Below are 22,058 nucleotides of genomic sequence, written 5' to 3' on the forward strand. Positions count from 1 at the left end.
TTGATTATTGGTGTTGATAGAATGAGCTCGTTTCAACAGTTTCTTAACTGAAATCTGATCAAAACCAAGCAAATCCACCTAACATGGAATGTTTAAAATTATAGGTGTGAGTTGAAGCAGACATGTGTTAGTTGTAGGCCCCAGGAAATGAGAACATGGCAGAAACTTCCATTAATGCCGAGTATTTGTCACATTACTTTTCGACTCCTCGCTTCCTCGGCAACAAGTCCTGCAAACGTCTAAGAAGAAGATAGAAGGAAATGAGGTCCAACTAGCGTCTGAGCAAAAACAAACAGGTAAAATGCAATTTGGGAAAAACAGACGTGTCCATTTTTACACGGGGAATTATTAAATGTTCTTGATCTTTGGTCTCTGTCTGCTATACATAGATATTTCTTGTGTCAATAATTGTTTTCGAGAAGTTGCACATTGAAATGCTGTTCTCCAGTTTCTAATTTACGCTTCTCTTTCCTCCGGAAAGTCTCGATTTGACGGACAGGTTTGATTTTCCCTGAACGCTTTCCATATCTAAAGCCAACTTAAACAATATGAATCATATTGATAACCGAACCTCCACAAAACTCCACCGATGCTCAAGTGTCACTGAAGAAATAAGTGTATGAGAGGCAGATGGCTCTCTGGCTTTTACCGTAACTACCTTAATTTCTCCATATCGAGAACCACAACCGGTTCGTACCATATTTTCTCTGCCAAGCTGTTACATTAAGTGTGGAAGTTTCTGGTGTATATAAAAATAAATGGTGACGTTAAGATTTGAATCCAAGAACTGCCTTATAAATAAAACCCATAAACAATATTTATATTTTTAAATATTAGCTTTGGTGGAATAAAGTAGAAAGTAATGTTGCAACCGTACAACTGTTGCACTGAGACGAGGCAGTAAAGTAGCAATGCTATGACAGCACAAATCAGTTCTCCTAAACACAGGATGACCGAAAATTGTCACAAATGAAACAGGTGGACCATTGATGAGGAAAGGTATTTCTATTCCTTGCCCACTTTCCAATATTTCTCAACATCATAATGAGGATTTATGATAGCATTATATAGACAAACATCGTACTCGTCGAAGAGAGGGGCAACGTAATTCTTAATTTCGGATCGGAAAAGAAAAGCATATTATGCAGCTCAGACTACCGTACGTAATTTTTGTATTAATGGTGGTTGTGCGATAGCTTTAAAGGGAAGTAAAATTAGGCAACTATCTCCTCTTAACTTTATTCACAAGATGGAAAGGAATAGGTCCAACCCTGCAATTAATTAAGCTCCTGGCGAGAGAAAGAGTGCACGAAGTGCACGGAAATGAAGGAATCCCTAGACCTTGCACACCTGATACCGTTGGGTTCGAAAGAAAACAAGAGTTGACCAAGGGGAATCGGACATAAAAGATAAAAGGGAGAAATATGGGCACAAGTGGAAACGATGTCAAACGCGTCATGGGCACTCTGGTCATCAATTGGTAAGCTCCTTGGAGTCTCAGCATTTAGTCGCCCCTTACGACAGCTAGGGGATATCATTAATCCATTCTTGCGCCCTTTCACTCCCTTTGAAATCACCTCTGATGCGAATTCGTAATTCTTCCTCTTGCTATATATCTTCCTTGGTCCTACGTTGTTACTGAGATTAAAGAGCAGTCTCGTTGGGAGACTTAGGGCATTTGTCTCTTTTTATGTTCTTTCATCACTTTCTCTGTCCAACTCGGCTGAATGGTCAGCGTACTGGCCTTCGGTTCTGAGGGTCCCGGGTTCGATTCCCAGCCGGGTCGGGGACTTTAACCTTCGTTGGTTAATTCCAATGGCCCGGGGGCTGGGTGTTTGTGCTGTCCCCAACATGCCTGCAACTCACACACCACACATACCACTATCCTCCACCACAATAACACGCAGTTACCTACGTATGGCAGATGCCGCCCACCCTCATCGGAGGGTCTGCCTTACAAGGGCTGCACTCGGCTAGAAATAGCCACACGAAATTTAATTAAATCACTTTATCTCGTCTTAATATAAAAGAGAGAATAAATGTTGAAACCTGTAAATGATCCAGTTTTCCATTCTTTAGACAGAACTCAGAACGTCACGCTTTTTGACAATCTATGGACGTAAGTTCCATAGAAGTACCACTGTTGTCTAGAAAGCAAAGAATAACGGTCGGGAGGATTCGTTTCGCTGGCCACGTGCCACCCAGTAATCTGCAGGTTTTCAGACGATCGATTGCTTGATAGCTCAAGGCAAGATCAACTACAATACCTCAGATCTTAACCGACCTATGGAAAGTGTCCATAATGGCAGCAAATGTAATGCTAGCCTGTGTCTGTTCTGATTAGTGGAATTCGTTTTACCAAATATGTACGGAAATTTGAATATTATTATCGAAAATTATACTTATTTATAACCTTAAAAAGGTTACACAGCTTCTTTCAGTGCCGTAAGAATTTGTTTGTTCTTAAAAAGCTTATTCATTCGAAGAGTTGGTGGTGATTAAGGTTATTGTCCTCATGTTCTTCTCAAAACCTGTTTTCTCTACATTTTCACTTACCGGTACCTGTGCAGTATGTTTATAGTTTAGTAACGTGGGTCATACGTACTGCGTGTCCGGATTAAAGTCCAAATATAGGGGCAAAGTAAAAGCTTCAGTGTTCAGATTTTCAAAATACCAAGTAAAGGTAAACTGGTTGGGTTCATTCGTAGTGAAAACATCGAACCAAGTGATACTAGTGTTCTGTGCATTAATCATTTTGATATCAACGTTACTGTTAAACCCGAAAAAGGCGTTGATCCAGTTCGGGTGCCACGCGAACTTCCGAGTTGCCTAAGTATGCCTATCCTGGCATTTTCCCGATAAGCCAACGTACCTAACTGCAAAATTAAATCAGTCCCGGAGAGATCCGAAAAATCGTGACCCAGAGTTACGACTGAGATATGAAGATAATGGTGCAGTTGAATAATTTCCAGTGTTCTACAACGGAGGTACCTAAATGAAACATAACCCCATTCATCGTGAGTTGAAATGAGAATTACCTCCTTTTATATATATAAATTACAAGAAACAGGGCGAATTGGCCGTGCGGTTAGGGGCGCGAAGCTGTGAGCTTGCATCCGAGAGACAGTGGGTTCGGTCCCCACTGTCGACAGCCATGAAGATTGTTTCCCGCAATTTCCCATTTTCACACCAGGCAAATGCTGGCTGGGGCTGTACCTTAATTAAGGCCACGGCCGCTTCCTTCCCACTCCCAAGCCTTTTCTCTCCCATCGTCGCCATAGGACCTATCTGTGTCAGTGCGACGTAAAATAATGGTAAAATTGCAATTCCGGTGGTGATAAGGTGGTTTTAAGGTGATTAGTGCTTTAGATGTACAAGAGGATTTTGGAGAGTTGAAGTTTTGTTCGTGAAATGTATTTGTTTGCATGTTTTACATAATGGGCTCTGTTTAATGATGATGTTGCATGTAAGATTAATAATGTTATTATCTTATCTTGGTAGTGTGTTTGTGTGTGTCTGTTTCAACCTGACGTTGATAAAATAATTCTCCCTTCGTTATTTTTCCACAGAAATTACAGTTAGATTTACAATACAATTATTTAATAACGTTGCTTCTGGTGCATAATTATCTATATTTTGAGTTAATGTGTTCGATTTCATGACGTTCGACTTGTGATATTTTCTTTATGTGACTCGGAATAAACATGCTCACTCTTTCCCTTGCCAACGGCCGTAGCGGTGTTGAAACACCGGATCCCGTGAGATCTCCGAAGTTAAGCAACATTGGGCGTGGTTAGGAGTTGGATGGGTTGCCACGCGCTGTTGGTGGGGGTGGGGTAAGGGAATGAAGGAGCGGAAAGGAACTGGTCACCCTACCGCACGTAAACTCCGGCTCAGGAACACCTCTGCAGAGGTTCGGACCTGCCTTCGGGCAGAATAACCCTTACCCTACCCTTTACTCTTTCCCTTAACCTTTTATGTCACCCACGGATGTCCGCCGTGTTTATTCTGGATTGCGGTGTGATGTAATTGTAGTTGGTCTTGGTCGAGGTATATCAGGGCTACAGCGCCTTCGGTTTTGGTATTGGAATTATTGTTGAATGAAAACCTACAATCTGTTTTCCAGTCATTGATCGGGTCAGGGATGGAATAAATGAAACAGATATAGACTATTAATACGATGGGGTCGCCACTCCCAAAGTGATTTATTAATGACTGATAGGTGCTATGAAATGAGAATGGAGAGTGTTGCTGGAATGAAACATGACAGGGAAAACCGGAGTACCCGAAGAAAAACCTGTCCCGCCTCCGCTTTGTCCAGCACAAATCTCACGTGGAACGACCGGGATTTGAACCACGGTATCCAGCGGTGAGAGGCCGACGCGCTGCCATCTGAGCCACGGAGTTATTATTATTATTATTATTAAGCATAATTTGTAGCAATGATGAATTATACCGTGATGGAAGATCCATCCGGCACATTCTCTTGGTTTTGTGACGGGGTGTTTTCCTTGCCCTGAACATCCCTAAATCTCGCACGCAACACTACCCTTCATCTAACTACCACACAGTTTCTATACACGGCAGATTCTGCCTATCCGCCTATAATAATAATAATAATAATAATAATAATAATAATAATAATAATAATAATAATAATAATAATTCAGGCAGAAAATCAAATAACATAATTTCACTTCCAAGAATCCAACAGCCAGGAACACAAGAGAGAAGACAAGCCCATAGTGGAAGGATGAGGAAGTATTGGGAAGATAAGATGAACAAGAAGTCCAATGCTAAATAATGGCACTATTTGCTCCTTAGAGGGCAAAACGCATTATATATATACTAGTTTGTATCTCAATGGGAGGTGAATATCATTTTGATAACTCCGAAAACCTTCAAAAGTAGGTAGTGCGACGGAAAATATATTTTGATAATAATTAAAACAGTATGGTAAAATATTAAATGCGAGGCACACACAGCGCCATGCGCTCATTCCTTTTTAGAGTACATTCTCCTATGGGTTTGATCCTGGCTTCAAACCCCACTGTTGGCCCTGAAGATGGTTTTCCGCGCTTTCCCATTTTCACACCAGCCAAACGCTGAGGCTGTACCTGCTGCTTACTTCCCACTCCAAGCCGTTTCCTGTCCCATCGTAGGCATAAGACCTATCTGTGTCGGTGCGACGTAAAGCCAATTGTGAAACAAATAGGAATATCCTGGCTTCAGACGAAGTTGTACGCGTACAAATTAAAAAAAACATTGGGCACCATGAAGATAAACTTCCGAATAAATACAGTGACCAGCCATCAAAAAATTACTGCTAACTTAAGCGCCGCGCACATAGCGAGGTGACGGGAGGGACAGGTTATATTCCTTCACTCACGGGATGACCAAGGAGTTGCCTCGTAGGAGACAATAGCTTCTCAGTCCAATCCTCTGTCTTGTAAGGCTCGGTCGTCAGTGGAGCTCTGTGCTTGTGCTAATTAGACATGTGATTTGCTTGACGCGTTCAGTGATTGTGTTTATAAAATGTACAGGAACAATAGTTTATCCATTATGGTTAAATACACTATTGAGCAATGAGCGATTGTTGTTCAAAAGGTATAGTACAATAGATGTGTGCAGAAATACAGCAAGAGATTTCCGAAAATGTCTGTACCATAAAATAATTTGTCAATGCTTTGTTTGAAATGTGGTGTGGAACGGGATTGGTCTGAAACAGAAGGAGGCATTACAAAAAGAGGATCTTAGCTGACGATAAACTTGAAGACTTGTGAGCCAGATTTCAGGTTAGCCCTTGTAATTTGTCTAGCCGTTTAGGATAAGAGTGTGGTATCTCGTCCACCTCAGTGTTTAAAGGGCTTAACATTCAGATTATGTTTCCTTATAAAATGAAATGGCGTATGGCTTTTAGTGCCGGGAGTGTCCGAGGGTAAGTTCGGCTAGCCAGATGCAGGTCATTTGATTTGACACCCGTGGGCGACCTTTGCGTCGTGATGAGGATGGAATAATGATGAAGATGACACATATACCAAGTCCCCGTGCCAGCGGAATTAACCAATTAAGGTTAAAATTCCCGACCCTAGCAGGAATCGAACCCGGGACCCCTGTGACCAAAGGCCAGCACGCTAACCATTTAGCCATGGAGTCGGACATGTTTCCTTATAAGGTTTCCGTAGTGCACAAGTTACATGTTGCAGTTCATATCGCTAGAATTAACTTCTTTCGCTGGGTGTTACAATCCGTGTATGACAGAGGTTTAGGTCCTTTTCCTTTTGGTAATGTCTGAGGAAATTTGGTTTCGCCTCAGTGGGTACAGTAATTATCACGAGAACACTCGACACTGGGACTCTGAAAATTCTCACATTATATACGAAGTATCTCTTGGTGTGCAGTTAGTGGGTGGAGAATAATTGGAGCCACATTTCTTATGACACACTGAACTCCGAAGGATACCTGGACATTATTTTGCATTCTTTCTCTGACATGTTGACTGAGGAAGAGAGAGGCTTCCCCACTTCCAGCAATACGGTGCTATGCCTAATTCTATGGCTGCAATGGAAAGTGAGTGCAGTGGTTAGTGTGATTAGCTGCCACCCCCGGAGGCCCAGGTTCGATTCCCGGCTCTACCACGAAATTTGAAACGTGGTGTGGGGGCTGGAACGGGGTCCACTCAGCCTCGGAAGGTCAACTGAGTAGAGGTCGGTTCGATTCCCACCTCAGCCATCCTGGAAGTGGTTTTCCGTGGTTTCCCCACTTCCCCTCCAGGCTAATGCTGGGATGGTACCTGCCTTAAGGCCATGGCCGCTTCCTTCCCTCTTCCTTGTCTATCCCTTCCAAACTTCCCATCATCCCACAAGGCCCCTGTTCAGCATAGCAGGTATAATAATTATAATTTCGTGTGGCTATTTCTAGCCGAGTGCAGCCCTTGTAAGGCAGACCCTCCGATGAGGGTGGGCGGCATCTGCCATGTGTAGGTAACTGCGTGTTATTGTGGTGGGGGATAGTGTTATGTGTGGTGTGTGAGTTGCAGGGATGTTGGGGACAGCACAAACACCCAGCCCCCGGGCCATTGGAATTAATCAATTAAGGTTAAAATCCCCGACCCAGCCGGGAATCGAACCCGGGAACCTCTGAACCGAAGGCCAGTACGCTGACCATTCAGCCAACGAGTCGGACAGCATAGCAGGTGAGGCCGCCTGGGCGAGGTACTGGCCATTCTCCCCAGTTGTATCCCCCGACCCAGAGTCTGAAGCTCCAGGACACTGCCCTTGAGGCGGTAGAGATGGGATCCTTCGCTGAGTCCGAGGGAAAGACTGACCCTGGAGGGTAAACACATTAAGAAGAAGTAGAAGGAGAACTCCTGTTATGCTTTTGTCGTTTCATTCCCTTTGTCCCTTCATTATTCACTGTTCTCCTTTCATCTCTTTCTTTTGCAAGGTTTTTTCGAATCCTAATCAAATTATTTTCCATTATTGCGTTATTCTGTACAACTGACCACGATGTATTCACAACGACAGCTAACCTCCAAATGAGCGCGCGAGTCAACACAGCGCCATCTTATAACAGAGTAACCGGGCGAGATGGCCGTGCTGTTAGGAGCGCGCAGCTGTGAGCTCGCATCCGGGAGATAGTGGGTTTGAACCCCACTGTCGGCAGCCTTGAAGATGGTTTTCCGTGGCTTCCCATTTTCACACCAGGCAAATGCTGGGGCTGTACCTTAATTAAAGCCACGGCCACTTCCTTCCCATTCCTAGGCCTGTCCTGTCCCATCGTCGCCATAAGATCTAACTGTGTGAGTGCGACGTAAAGCAACTAGCAAAATATAACAGAGTATGCGTGTGACGTCACACATTTAGCACAAATTTTGCCTTAATTTGAAGTGCTATTTAACGAAAACTGCATTTCAGATTTTCGTTTACATTTTTTTAACAGGTAGTCTCCTCCTTTTACCTGTTAATTGAGAGATTAAACTTAATCGCAAGTGAAATACTCTTGGCGATATTCGTGTTCTACCGTACACTAAAAGCGTCTCTTTTTTTTTTTTCTTCCATGTACCCGTTGTCGAGGAGATATCTAATATACAGTTTACACAGCACAATTGCATAACATTACATAAAATTTACTTCTTGGTGAAATTAACTCGTATCGCACTATGATACATAGATAAAGTTTGATTTTACCATTTATAAAATATCAACAATGAACAAATTCCCGGAAATCGTTTTCAGTAGTTCTTCACACTGTTTATCTGGCACTAATAGAATGTTTTCTTTTGGAGATGATAGTGTTTCAATAGTTTTGATTATCATTCATCCACTGGACGATCTTGTCTTGAAGACTGGATATGATACATTTAACAAATGTAGGTCTCATTATTGAAGACATACAGTTTGCGAACGTTTGTCCTTCAACGCAGCACACGATAAGTTTTAATAAACTAAAATTTGGAATATAAATATCTCCGTTTACTTCAGATAAGCACAGAACTTATCGTTCGCACCACAGGAAATCTAGGAGGCTCACTTGAATGAATGGATGACCACCACCTGATAAGAGAGTATTCATTTATTGTAATCATGATACATGCAGTTAGTTGCTCTTTTTATAATACTGTATACAATATTTTTTAAAAATGTTACACCAGTGTTACAACCTTAGCCTTATTCCTACCATATATGGATGGACGAAGATAACGAACAGACCCACCCCCACCAGTCACTGATGGCCACCAACTGCGGGAGAGAACATCCGACCATAGCAGTGATCGCAATCACATGCAACTAGTTTTGTTATTAATAAAACACTTGAGTCAATGACCTAGATATTAGGCCCCTTTCAACAACAAGCATCATCATCAGCAATAAAAAACGTATTCCAACTAAAAATCTCACAACACATGTTTACACTATAATTTACTGCTACATTATATAAACTTAGCATTTGAGATACTTCTTAGGCTTTAACAACGTCATAGAATCCACGATACCTCCTTAAACATGTTCTTATACAAGCTACATGACTCTTTTCTGTTTTCATCCTGTTTTAATTTCCTTTCCCACATTCCTCTTATAATATTACATAGTTATGCTGTTCTCCCAGATGTCTTCCATTCTCTGCTTGATCGCTTAGTAGTGTAAAGTTCAGGTTCATTTTCTATTTTACCTATCTCCTTCCGATCTACATATTTCTCTCTGATCTTTCTTGTTTCCTTACGGTCTTTAATAGGTGAGCCACTTCCATATTTTTATTGCATAAATTGTATCGATTTTCCTATATTTTTGTCTTAGAGCTTTCTTTATTCTTATATTCCCATCAGCCACTTAATTAATTATCCCTCTCATTTCACTTTTTGTTAACATTTCAGTCCGTACTGTCATATTTTTACTCATTTTACCATATTCAGCAATTGTTCTCTTGCTGTTACATTCTGTCCTTATTGTTTATCTTTCAATGTCTTTCACTCTTTGGACCACTGTTATACACGATTCCATATCATCCCTTGATAAATTGCTTTCCCAATTGTACTCCATTCCTATATCATCCAGTAGTTTCTTCACCGCACCCACCCAGTAGCCCTCATTTTGAAGTTTCATTTAGTGATGGTATTCAATCCTTAGAATTCCACTCTCCTGCCTCATTCTATAGGGGGAGACCCACTTACTTGAGGGTTTTCAAATAAGACAACGATACTGAACTCTCTGTTAGTATAACAGTAGAGTAGGCCTGCAGACCGTATTCAAATACAAGATGTAGCAAACGTATGGGGCAAAATTTCTAGAATGCGTTCTGTATATAGACAGAATCCTGTAGAAATATATCGACATGGGTGTGGAAATACTTAGTTTCTGACTTTCAGGTAAGATGTTAGTGTATTCGAATATGGCTATTTTCTGAAGATTTTTATATATGATGTTGCTATTGTTTAAATCTAATGGTCAAAATATCCACACTCCGTCTGAATACACACCTCGGTCCGTCACCTTATCCTCATGTAGTTCATAATATTGTATGTCAGGCTCTACAATTAACTTCCACATGGCTCATTTAGCGTCCTTCAATTCAAGCAAGGTAAATATACAATACACTAGACATTATGCCAAGTCTCGGATTGAGTTCCAATCACTGGACGTGTACTAGACATTGAGATCATTCTAGACTTCCTGTTAAATCAGAAATAAAATACACAGTTCAAAAAATTAGGGGAACATATTTTTGAACGTATGCCATCTTCCACAAAACAATACCTCACACCCAGGTATATTACCAACTAAACATTTATTCTTTACCGTTGAAGCATACAAAACAACATCGAAGGATTCGTGTTCATTTTCAGAACATAAACGGAAATGTCAAATTAGGGGCGAAAACAAAGTGATAACAGTCCTCCAGGGCGGATTTTTTTATCACTGTTGGAGAGCTTCAGTATGGCGTATGTCCTCCACGAGCATTTATCACAGCTTGGCACTTACGCGGCATGCTCCCTATAAGTCGATATAGGTCACGTCCCAGTCTTCAATGAGAGCCTGTTCGAGGTCTTCCAGAGTCTGTGGTGAACAGGACGCCCACAAACAATTCTGTCAAGTCTATCCTACACATGTTCGATGGGATTAAGGTCGGGCTGGCCATTCCATCTCTTGAATCTCCAGTTCTCGCAAGACAGCTCTGGTGATGCGCGTTACATGAGCCCTGGTATTGTCGTGCGTGAGTACGAATTCAGGGCCAACACCGTATGCAGCAAACAACACATGCTGTAGCAGTATCTGCTCGATGTACCCCACAGCGGTAAGATTACCGCGGACGACGACAAGACCCGTACGGCCATCAATACTGATGCCACCTCACATCAACACAGAACCTTGTCCGAATCGGTCGCCTTCCTGGATAACATTTGGCATGTACTGCTCACCACGGCATCTCCATACACTTTGACGTCCATCACGCTGTGTCAGGGGAAATCTAGACTCGTCTGTGAAGAACACAAGTCTCCATAGGCCAAGTTGTCAGTTGACGTGGGTACTGCGCGATGTCGCTGCGTTAAACCAACACCACCTAGATATAAGGCCTGAGCACGAAACCAAGATGGCTGACAATAGAGGCAATCATTATAATGTCACTATGGCATCTTACCATATGTTTTAATTGATCTGGCTACTTAAACCTCAAAATAATTACCCCAAACCCTCATTATTTCAGATAAAAGTCACTTACACCTTCAAGAAACTATTTCTGAAAAAATTAGGGATAGTTGATACACAAGGTTTCTAAATAATGCTGAAACTCAAGTGAGGTTCAAGAATTAAGGGAATAGCAGAATACCGAAATTCATAATAAATGTTTTAATTTGTCCCCCCACCCACAAAAAAATTGAAAGCAACAACACACTTATTTACATAAATGCAGATTTGCATGAAATTCAGTCCTGTTGACAAATAACACGTTTCTTCCTTGTCAATACATTCTTTGACATGGAACTTTTTTTCTTACAATAATTATTCAAAAGAATGTTTGTTGAAGTCCACACCAGTTTTCTACAAACACATTCTGATGTATGTCTGTTATTGCACATATCTGGCTCCCACAAAAGTTCTTTATCATGAATAATTTTCATTGTACTCTCACATGCAACCTCCCTATGGTCATTTACTAAAAGAAACTCTGTTTCAAAATCTGTACATAATTTTGTTACTACCAGATAATTATGTATTATTACATTGATAACAAACATTTCAGGGAACAAAAGCCTACCCCTACTCTTATTTCTAATTAGATTATATGCCTCATCATCAACATCAATGAAGTCCTCAGTAACAAGAATTCCTTTACAGTGTTCACATTTCAAATATTTTGAGACACTATAGCAACAATAACCTGCTAAATAGACTAAAATTGGCATGTCATTGTTACAGTTTTCAATATCGTGTAAACTTATATGTACATCTATGCTCTTACACAATGAATTATCAAAATCCAAAAAGGCAGAGGATTCAGGAGGCGGGTCAGAGAACTCATCTACTTCAATCTCCCCAAATGCGTTTGATCTTATCTTTAGAGTCAGTGATGACAGTAACCTTAACTTCTTTTCAACTTCAAACAACTGCCTCACAGAAATATTGTACTGCCCTCCTGCAAGCTGCCTATATTTCCCAAACCTGTCTTCTAATATGTCTGTTTGAAATTTTCCTAATAGGACATATGCAAAATTAAGTTTTGACAAACAATATTCTATCAACATCAACAATCCTTCAGTTGTCAATAACAAAGCAGCCATTGTTTCAGATGATAATGAACCTTTTACACCTAGATCTCTCCACTTTACTAGCCATTGTAGGAATTTCTTCAAATATTGAAGCCCTTCCCCTGAATTCGAAGAGACTGGACACATTAAGCTGTTGTTGAGCCTTACCCCTTTACCTGGTGTTTTGACATTGACAACAGCCCACCAATCTATTATTATTTTGATATATGAGGCTGTTTCTTTATAATATGGTAGCTTACACTTTTCACCTAACACTTTCAGCCCTTCTATAACATTGTCATTGAAAACTTGCAGAGCTAATTTTACATTCTGCCTTTCAAATGATGAAGGACTTAATGCTTTGAGAGACAGACCATAACCATATTTTATGAACTTTTCATGCTCAAGATCATATAATTTCTTAATTGTAAGAAAAGAAGCACACTGCACTGCACTGTTATCTTCAAAATCAGGGAAGTTCATGCACATATTCTCATCCTTTCGATTTAACCAGTTATTGCGAACACATTTGAGCAAGTGAACACTATCAAACACAAAGAAAAGTGGTCTGCTCTCATCAGCAGGATGTGGATAAACACATTTCAATTCATTTTCAGGTGAAAATATTTGCATGCATTTTCTGTTTACAGAACTATTATCACTAACAACACAAACAACTTTAAACCCTATTTCCTCTAATCCTACAATAACTTTTTTTAGTACACCATGCAAATATTCTCCAGTAATTGATTTTACAGGTAATATGTGAGCTACTTCCTTAAAATCAGATAACAAACTTGAAACCATAAAACAATAAGCACCTGTTGCTAACTGCTCATCATTGAATGCTTTTCCAACAACATTACCACCTTTATAGTCCATTAATGGTTTAACATGAATTTCATCCATCATAAGCACAATGAACTTATCACTATCATTGCCAGAAAATTTATCCCTTATATACTTCAGGAAATTGTTATCGTGCTGTTCTATTCTAGGATCTACTTTTAAAGAAGAAGAAAGCCTCCTGATGGTACATGGATGAGGCATATACAATAAATTGAGATGTCTGAGGTATGCATAGCAATGGGGTGAAATGGACTGCAATATTGAAGATAAAATCAGAAAGGATGGACTATAACTCCTCCTCTCGTGTGACCAAAGTGCAATCTGTTCAATCATGAATTCAAGTTGTCCTTTTAGTCTCGGTTCTAACATGCTGACTTGTTTCAAAAGGTATGCTGCTAAACCTAAAATGTCATTAGTGCTGTTTGCACTGTGAACCTCAGAACTTAACGTGTCAACTTTTTCAAGAAGCACTGAAATTTCATCCAAGTCCTTTACAGACTGTGGGAAATGAAAGTTACCAATACTGTCTAATTTTATGTTCTTATAGTATACACTTAACTCCAAAGTTTCATTGATAACTATAGAACTAATTATTTCAGGTTCAGGGTTCAACACAATTTTAACTATTACTATATTTACACCTTTGTGAAGTATGTCCCATGATTCACCTACATTCAGATTATTTAACTTGTCTTTCAGGTCAGTAAAATTAGAAAATGTTATTCTATTCTTCTGTAAATTATATTCTACTTCACTCTCCTCGATTGCTGCCTGGATATTTTCATTTTCTCTTCTTCTTCTCTTCTCTTCAGGACCTTCTCGATATGTTTTTGAACTACTCAAATACGCTGGGCAATTTGGCAAAAGTGAAGGAACAGCTCTGGGGATAAGTCGTGGAACCTTCAGTGGTAGAGTTATAAGCTGTCCATCCTCACAGTGGAACTCAGTATGTTTCCTTATTTCGGACGGATTAAAATGTAATTCACAAACCTGCAATTACAGACAATCAGTTAACCTAACCTGAACGAATTTCACCAGACATGTTAGAGGTTAGATCCCGTCTAACCTAATAGCCATCTTTTCAGATATATTATACTACCATCTCTTGATTATATTAATATATGAACACACTATGAAATAAAACATTTGCGAATAAAAAATGCATAACCTAGTATCTAGTTACTTACCACTGAATACTTCGTTGGAACGAAATTCTCGCGCTTTATTGCACATATCCATTTCTTTTTTAGATCTTCATCTTTCGGAAATCTAAAAATCTGTACTTTGCTATTGGCACTGTAGTTTCCCCTACAATTAGGCACACAACATTTGTAGACCATTATTGTATTTTGTATGACAAAATTACGGATCACTTTCACAAGGCATTGCCTCAACAGTCCGCCATTTTCCTTTTAATCTCGACACCATGCACAGGCCTTATATGTAGGTGGTGTTGGTTAAACGGGGACTCCAAGAGGACGTGTGGGTCGTAATCCTGTTCCTTACTGCCTGGTCAGACATTGTGACTCCAGTGATCCTCCTGAGGTCTTGTTGCAGTTCTCTGGCAGTTGCTGAACGACGCCGCAACACACAGATGGTCAGATAACGGACATCCTGTGGGGTTGTCATGCGTCCTCAACCTTGTCCAACCCTCCTTGTGAAATGGCCTGTCTCACTGTAGCGATTCCACAAGCGTTGAATTACTGACGGAGAGACATTGAGATCCACAGGAACACGACGAAAAGTCCATCCTTCCCGGATCAAAGTGTGACGGCCCCTGCGACTTGAACGTCGTTAAGAAGTCTCGTGGGATGTGCTGGTTTACGTACAACGTGCTCAAATGACCGCAGAAGTTTGTGTACCTCACAACGACACACGGACGCACCGCTGTTCACTTTGTTTTGAGGGGTCACCTGACAGTTTAATGCATGGCTACGCCTACAGAAGGAGTATAACTTCGATTTGACATATCCTGAGTAGCTAAGGTCTCGAGGTATGCTGTACGACCATTGGAACCCCATCTACCAAATTTACGTTCACATACCAGACGTCACAAAATATGTTCCCCTAATTATTTTGAACTGTGTATTTCTCTTATCTTATCTTAATCTGTTTACCCTCCAGGGTTGGCTTTTCCCTCGGACTCAGCGAGGGGTCCGACCTCTACCGCCTCAAGGGCAGTGTCCTGGAGCTTCAGACTTTGGGTCGGGGGGTACAACTGGGGAGAATGACCATTACCTCGCCCAGGCGGCCTCACCTGCTATGCTGAACAGGGGCCTTGTAGAGGGATGAGGAGATTGGATGGGACAGGCAAGCAAGAGGGAAGGAAGCGGCCGTGGCCTTAAGTGAGGTACCATCCCGGCATTTTCCTGGAGGAGAAGTGGGAACCACGGAAAACCACTTCCAGGGTGGCTGAGGTGGGAATCGAACCCACCTCTACTCAGTTGACCTACCGAGGCTGAGTGGACCCCGTTTCAGCCCTCGTACCACTTTTCAAATTTCATGGCAAAGCCGGGAATCGAACCCGGACCTCCGGGGGTGGCAGCTAATCACGCTAACCACTACACCACAGAGGCGACATCTGTGTATTTCCCGGTTATATTCATGTGACCTATTCTTCCTCCCTACATATGAGGAGTCTGTTCCTTAAATTTTGCCCTGCATTTTGCTACACTCTGCAGTTATGTTACTTATAACTTATAAATAGTTACTCTAGATTAGTACAGTTGAGACAATATACAGTATACATATGGTATACAGAGCGTGATTGTCCACCTCCGTAGCGTAACGGATAGTGTTATTAGGTTCGAGTTCGATTCCCGGTACTGGCAGAAATTTAAGAACGACAGGAGGGCTGTTATGTGATTAAAATGGTACAACATCGTGTATTTTAACAGAAATGTATCTTAAGAATACCAACATCGAATATGTTAAAATATATGTTATCCAATAAGTTGATAACTATTTTATCTCAAATGTGCTGATGATGTCTCAATAGAGCTGAAACATGTACACGCTATTATGTAATGTTTATTAATTAATCTATATGATTATAACACAATGTATTAAAAGTGGAATTTTAATATTTTTATATCAGATACTACAATAATATTATTGGCTTTACGTCCCACTAACTACTTCGGTTTGCGGAGCAGATACTACAGTCAATACGGAATTAAAAATTGAATTTTATTTCATGCAATAATAAATGTAGGAAAAAGTTTTATAATACGTAAAAGTGTGAAGTCAACAAAAAATATATGTTGTTTTTAAATTTCAATAGCACGGGAAATCAATTATCTTTTCCTCATTGTAATTATAACGAATTATTTACTTTTTTCATATCATCGTTATATCTACATAAAAGTACACTGGCAAACCAAATACTGTACTAAATTATAAAATTACTTTTCTCCGGGCCACCTTTTGAGCAAACTAAAACACAAGAGAGTGCTCGGCTAGGGGATGACACGGGTGAGAGGGGCTGCACCTACGGTGTTGTCCCATGGTAGGAGAGTGGCAAGGGGAAGCCACTGAACTGTAGGTAATACTGAAACGCTGACTGTATGGGAGCGAAGTGCGGCTTCCGGAGCGACTAGCTGTACGGCATGCAGGCATGACTGACGTATATGTACCTACGACGAGATACAGGTATCTTAGCGAATTTTAAACATTTAGGCGGAATTTCTCCTGCAAATTTCACTTGATTTACGGTGATATATATTTCAGAGGACTAATAGCAATTTCAAACTGGAAATGGCTAGGAATATTGGATAAAATGAAAATATATTCTAATCCTGATTATTCTCAAACATTTTTTCTTTAAGATCATAAGACAGTAAATGCGTATATCTACACTAAAGAAAAGTACCAAACCCCTGGCGCAACAGCCTCGAAGAGCCAGGGCGTACCAAGCGACCACTGTCACTTAATCACTACTGATCTGCATTTGGGGCAGTCGCCCAGGTGGCAGATTCCCTATCTGTTGTTTTCATAGCCTTTCCTTAAACGATTGCAAAGAAATTGGAAATTTATTGAACATCTCCCTTGGTAAGTTATTTCAATCTCTAAGTCCCCTTCCTATAAAGGAATATTTGCCCCAATTTGTCCTCTTGAATTCCAACTTTATCTTTCAGTCCTAAGGCCTGCAGATTAGGAGGTGTCGTGGGGTCAACACGACGAATCCTCTCAGCCGTTATTCTTGGCTTTCGAGACCAATACCTACACTAGAAAGGCAATAAAATAGACGGCCATACAAATGAAACATATGCATACAAAATTATAGCCTACCGTTAGTGATTTTAGACGGGAAATATCTGCGAATGACGGTTAATTGAAAATACATTGAAATCAGTTTTTGAACCATATTTATTATTAGGACAAAGGCTGCATACGTATGCGTGTATACAATCATACACAATACACAACTTCACATTGGAATATACACTTAATAAACAAAATATATACACTTTACAAAATAATCAATCACCATTGATCTGCATTTAGGGCTCGTTTTAAAGTACCATATTTATTGCTTTGCAGTGAGATAGTGCTTAGACTGCTTACCTGTGGAAATGAAGCTTTTTTGATTTCCTATCTGTTTTCTTCTGCTGTCTGTTAGTGTAACCGTACGCTACACAAGAAATACGCATCTTGATTGTATCACAAATTTGACGTACGGTCAGATATTACCAAAAGAGTCCATCAAATACACATCAGCTAACTTCCACGCTCTGTATCTTGTCAACTTTGCCGTACACGAGGGGGCGTGACTAGCCAAGGAACAGGAAGCACCTTTCTGCGAGAGCTACCACTACAGTCAGCTTTCCAGTATTACCTCTAATTCAATGGGGGAAGTGCGTTTCTTGCTTCCTGTTAGGACGAGTTACGGCAATGCTGTCGCCAATGCGGAGCTGCCGTAATACTCTGTAGATGGCTTGACCACGTGGGTACAGTTACTATCATAGCCCGTTTAAAACAGCAGTGGCGGAATGGAACTTCCCTAATACGAATACGTTAATTCTTTAATTTTATGAAATGTGCTCAAGTTACAATCGGTGAGCTGTGCTGTGTTATAGTGTTGAAATACAACTTTCAATCAGTTCATTTGGCAACAAAGGTGAGTGTGACGAGGCAATGACGTCACTTCCGCTTTAGTCTATTCAAAAGGTGACCCGGAGTATAATAAACTCTTCACAGTTAAATTTTCATGAATTTCTCAGGGAATCTATACGTATGTTTGAGTTTTAAGACTGGCATTTCAAATAAATCGCGTTCAATGTTTAAGCACTAGAAACTGAAGACGATTAACAACCAGAAGCTTGAAGGAAAAGAGAAATGGAATATTTCATACAAAAGACTCGGTCAAAAGAGGGAAAAGAGGGGCGCGGACTAGAGCTTCAGTCTACTGGCCCACACACTCTCTATACCCATCTCTGACGGTCTACATGAACGGCAGATGTCTCATTACAAGGTGTAATAATAAAGAACAATATTAACATTGACAGTAATATAACCACACGTAAAAACAAATAATATTATCTATATAATACACATCTTACGTAGTGTACATTAAAATATATATATGAATAATGAGTACTATAAATACTACTTAAGAGAAAGTTTAGAAAATATATACATTTCTACAATATACCGAGATATCGCCTTCAATTGAGAGGTGAAGAGAAGGATTAGTAAGAAGAAGAATATTTATGAAAGGAAGAAGGAAATAATGATGAAGAGGCGGTAGGAGGAGGTGTTTTCAGGTCCCTAGTAATTCGACACAGGCATATTTAAAAGCTGAGCTGCTGTACATGCTTCTGACGTCCAATGGTAAGAGATCCCATTGTCCGGCTGCGGTAACGGTGAATGATTTCGTGTAGATTACTGTTCTGTGCACTGGAAGGGATAAACACATGGTGCTGCAGGATCGGGTATTTTTGTTATGGTCTGTGGAGAGGAGTTTGATGTGATCACGAAGATAGGCTGATTGAGAAGTTTTGGGTATATTATGTGAAAAGCAAAGAGTATGAAGTGTGCGTAGTTCTTGCAGGCATAGCCACCCGAGCCGTATGTAAAACAGTGTGACATGGTCAGCGTAACGAAGTCCACAGACAAATCTTACACAAGCATTCTGAGCACACTCTAATTTCCTTCCCCAGTCTACTCCAGGAGATGTGAACTATATCGCAGTAATAAAAATGAGGTAATGCGAGTGATTCAACAAGAATTTTCTTTAGCTTAAAAGGGAAAGTGAATTTAAATTTTCTGAGACAGTGTAGCCTTCCGTATATTTTTCTACACACAGATATACTTTGGGCACTCCAGGACAGATGTTCGTCAAATATTATACCGAGATTCCTTACGTTTTAGCTATACTGTATGGGAGTACCACTTATGGACAGTTGTGGAAACGCTGTTCGACTGAGTTTGCAAAGTAATTTAAGGTGACCAATCATTATTGCCTGGGATTTTGATGGGTTTAATTTTAATCCGTGATTTTTGGCCCATATATCTATGATCATCTAGTCTCGTTCAGGTGAAGTGTTTCTGAGTGTAGGTTTTCGGGTTTACTGTATATATCTATAAATAATCTGCGTACAACCCCCTGTGGGTGGGGGACGCAGATGAAGAATACACACACGGTATCCCCTACCTGTCGTAAGAGGCGACTAAATGGGGCGACCAAGGGATGATGACATTAGAACCATGAAACTACTTTTGCTTAGTACCATTACGTGCGGAACACCATGGGTAGACGTTACTTGCAGTCAGTACCACCATCCGCCATGTGAAGAACACCATGAATCTACGTTACCAATGTGTAGTGCCTTTATGTGAGGAAAACCACGCTTCTGTGGATAGTAGGGTCTACGATCGTGTGTATTCCACCGAAACGGGGGAGCGGACATTCAGCTGCGCGAACTAATGTACATGTGCCGTGACGCTGTGGTGGAATGTGTCGGTTCCCTTGGGTTCAGAATAGATCTGCGAGTAGTAACACTTTACGAGAAATAGCATAGGTGTACGTTGCCTGTGATTAGTACCACTATGTGAGAAAAACCAGCGGTTTGGTTGGTGCCCGTAGTATGCTCCACTATGTGCGAAAACCATAGGTGTACGTTGCCTGTGTTTAGTTCCATTATGTGACGAATACCCGGAGTTTTGTATTACCTGTGGTTGTTACCATAATGTGTCATACACCGTGGGTCTACATTGCCTATGATTAGTAGCACTATGTGAGCAGCACCACGAGTCTACGTTACCTGTAATTAATACCACTATAGGAGGAACACCGTAGTTCTACCTCCCAGTGAATAGTACCATTATGAGGGGTCGGCGACCTGGATATTGGACCCCTTTAGATAATAAGGCATCATCCCAGTAATTCAGGCTTTGTGAATTAGATCCACTGATTGTTTTTGTTTCACTATCATTTTTTCATTCTCATTCGTTTTCGATTCTAGTCAGTGGATACATTTTGAAATTTTAATTTTCGTTTCGTTCACCTCTTACCATTAGGGGCCGATGACCTAGCTGTTAGGCCCCTTTAAACAATAAACATCATCATCATCATAATCATCATCAACATTATCATCATCATCATCATCATCATCATCATCATCATTATAATCTGCGTATAAGGGATATTTACAGGGTTTTAATCCGGATGCTATGCCATTTATATACAAAGAGAAAAACAGGGGGCCCAGTACAGATCCTTGTTGTATTCCTACGTCAACCGTACGCTATTTGAATATTCATTGTTGTTATTAAGTATACACTGCCGGCGGCCGGTGAGATAGGAACTGATCCACTGGAGTGCACTCACGGAGAAATTTAAACTATTTAATTTAAGTATGTCTCTGTCAACATTGTCGAAAGTTTTACCGAAGTCGAATTATGCTAGAACTGTCAGTTGTTTGTTGTCCATAGCTTGCCGTATGCCATCAGTCACATGTGTTAATGCTGTGCAAGTGCTGTGTTTTGGTCGAAAGCTGGACTGGTGGATATAGAAGAGACTGTGTTGAGTAAGACAGTTGGTAATCTACTTATGAACTATGAATTCTAAAGCTTTGGACACTACGCGTAAGATGCTAATCGGCCGATATTCACTGACGTCCTTTGCCAGTCTTATTTTTGGAAGCGGGCGAACTATGGCCATTTTCCATATTTCGGGATAAGTCACCTTTGCAGTGAATAATGAAAGATATTCACCATGGTGTGATGAAGAATTTTCATGAGCATTTCGTGGCCTATATAATCTACGCCCCAAGCCCTTGGTCTTGATGCGTTTTATTGAGTCAATCACTTCTGGCGGTGTGACGTAACTGAAGTAAAACTTCTCCCTGTGTGGAGATGGCGTATTATCATATGTATTAATTGTATATGCATTAATCGTTTAAAACAGCAGTGGCAGTATGGAACTCCACTAATACGAATACGTTAATGCATTAATTTAGTGAAATGTGCTCAAGTTACAATCGGTTACGAGCGGATTAATTCTTGATGGCGAAATGAAATGAAATGGAATGGCGTATGGCTTTTAGTGCCAGAAGTGTCCGAGGACAAGTTCGGCTCGCCAGGTGCAAGTCATTCAATTTAACTCCCGTAGTTGACCTGCGCTTTATAATGAGGATGAAATGATGATAAAGACGACACATACACCAATTCCCCGTGCCAGCGGAATTAACCAATGGTGGTTAAAATTCCCGACTCTGCCGGGAGTCGTATCCGGGACCCCTGTGACCAAAAACCAGCACGTTAACCATTTAGCCATGGAGCCGGACATGCAATGGTCATTTAATTCATCTATGCTATCATTTATTTCTTCGTTTGATTTCTGGTTATTAATGCCAAAGTATATCATAGATTTCCACATCGTCGCAGGGCGTACGTCAGGTCTAATCATGTTATGGGCATTACGTAGCCTAGCGCTTCGAATTTTAGAGGTCGTTTTATTACG

The sequence above is a fragment of the Anabrus simplex genome, chromosome 4, assembly GCF_040414725.1.
Source record: "Anabrus simplex isolate iqAnaSimp1 chromosome 4, ASM4041472v1, whole genome shotgun sequence".
Lineage (NCBI taxonomy): Eukaryota > Metazoa > Arthropoda > Insecta > Orthoptera > Tettigoniidae > Anabrus > Anabrus simplex.